Source organism: Triticum dicoccoides, chromosome 6B (assembly GCF_002162155.2).
Source record: "Triticum dicoccoides isolate Atlit2015 ecotype Zavitan chromosome 6B, WEW_v2.0, whole genome shotgun sequence".
Taxonomy (NCBI): domain Eukaryota; kingdom Viridiplantae; phylum Streptophyta; class Magnoliopsida; order Poales; family Poaceae; genus Triticum; species Triticum dicoccoides.
In genome coordinates, this window is record NC_041391.1 from 642,424,919 (window position 1) to 642,427,310 (window position 2,392).

The window sequence follows — 2,392 nt, forward strand, 5'->3', positions numbered from 1 at the left end:
ATTGTCAGGAGGAGCTTAGGTTTGTCAGTATTTGCAGGTTGTGAATTGTGTTTTGTGTTGGTATTTTGAGAGTACTTTCAAATATGAATGTCTTTTGAATTTCATATTTGCAGTATTGAGCATATGAAGTATTTTATGAATTCTAGAGATCTATTTTTAGCACTTAAAAATGTAGTTTCATAGGAGTATAAAAGTGCAGACAATGTGATTCTCAGAGAAGAAACTGCAAGTTTCTGTTTCAGATAAGAAACTGCAAGTTCAGTTTCAGATAAGAAACTGTAACTTTCAGAGGCGGAGCATTTATATTAACACGGCCCTTTCAAACAGGATTAACATCATGTTGGAAGTTTTATTCATGGTCGAAAATGGAACTACCAGCCAGTTAACATCATGTTGATAAACACTCATGCATAGTACATCTTCATATGATGCACAGTCAAAAAGATATGATATTTTCAAAATGCCCACACAATGTCGAGTGTGCGAAAAACAAAGAAAATGAGAGACGAAGTTTTGGCAAGTGTTGGACGTGGTGTGCGTAGATGACAACGGGGACCCACGTGTCAATAATGGCAGAGGAAAAAAAATTGGAGATATTTTCCCTGCATCAGGTGGAATCGAACCCGGGCGGAACAGCTGTCGGGTAGTGTCACTTGGCCACTGGGCTAGTTCAGTACTTTTGTTACAAATAAGGCACTTCCTCAGGTGGTCGGATTTCCTCCTGTGCCTTTGTGCGCTCGCCGTGGCGCCGCTGTCTGCCGTTGCGAAAATGCTGAACAAACGAGAGGAATCTGGAGAGGACTGTACGTGGAGAGGCGGACAGTCGGGACCAACAAGGTCTATGGTCTTACGCAAGCAAGTGCCTCATTAAAAAAATACTTCCTCCTAATGCTATGCTGACATTGGGGCCCACGGGTTTGTCAACATAGTTACATTTTTTTAGGTGCTTCAACGTAGTTACTATAGGAGATAAATTCACAACAAAGTCGGGGAGTTGGCAGGTATCATTTATGTCACTGGGGCAGCAAGTATCAGCTCGGTTTTGGGTTACCCGTCTAGGCTTTCTTTTTTAACATGCGCATCCCATGACATGCCAGTTTGTATTTTCTTGAGGGCCGTCGTGTATCGACCGGCCTATGGACCTCCCATCCGAGGTTTTATTTTTCCTGAAACATCTGCAGCCTAATTTATGTATTTTATTGAAGAAAACACAGAGGTCTGTTCTATTTTGCTATAAAAGAATAGGAACGCCTAGTCCAACTTATGTTTCCCTTCTAACTATATTATATATATTTAAATTATTTTATATGTTATTATATATTATTGTTATTGTCATCATATATTTAACAGATACTTACATATGTAAGAAAACAATATCCCACATCTTATTAACTTATAAAAATAATTTCTTAGCAAAAAAATCCTGGATTTTTTGGCAACGAAAGTCCTGGTGATTGTGTACAAAAGCTGGGAAAGATTTAAGGACCAATGTCATAATAAATCACTTATTATTTAAATATATTTATAACAAAATGCTTAACCCATGTTTATTTTTTGATAACATTGCTGCGCCCAACCCAACATTATAATTAGAATCAGCCCAGCAAAATCGTGTATTTTGAGAAAGTGTAAATGGCATGTAATTCATTAGGAAAAAATTAAATGGGTTGCATGGACGCTACATTATTTGTTCACCCAGCCCAGCTAATGGACTGTAATTCTAAAAAAATCAAACTGATTGTAAATTCTACCCCACAAAAAAAACTGTAAATTCTGAAAAAATGGGTTGAATATGTGCCACATTTTTGGAGGCTGAAATGTGGGCCAATAGGTCGAACCCAACACAAGTCGTTGTCAACTTAGTCAACAAATGATTTTGACATTGTTAGCCGTTGGATTTACATCCAACGACCGGCATCCATCTTCAATCTCTCATCTTCTTCCTCCAGCGCCGCCGGGACCACCTGCTCCCGCCTCCTGCTGCTAGCAGCTCTGCTTAGCACGCTTCGCTGTGAAGCGCTACACCACTGTTGGCCAGGCCATCCCTCCACCCCTCCGCACCTCCTGTTCTTCTCCACCGACTGCCAAACCACACCACACCAGAACCAGTTAACCCTCGTACACCTCTCCGTCTGCGACTCTACTCCCGCGTCTTCCCATCTTCAGCTCATTGTTGTCTGGGGCCTCGCCTCGTCCACCACCTTGGATGCGCTCGGCACGGAGTGGTCAACATGGTTAACAAACGACATCCATCGGAAGTAGACTGTGCATGGAGAGGCTGACAGCTGGGTCCACGGCCGCACGCAAGGAAATGCCTCCTTATTACGCGCAAAATAATGATTCCTTCACCTGACAGTTGGGACCCACCGGAAGGGCCTTTGTATTTCGCAAA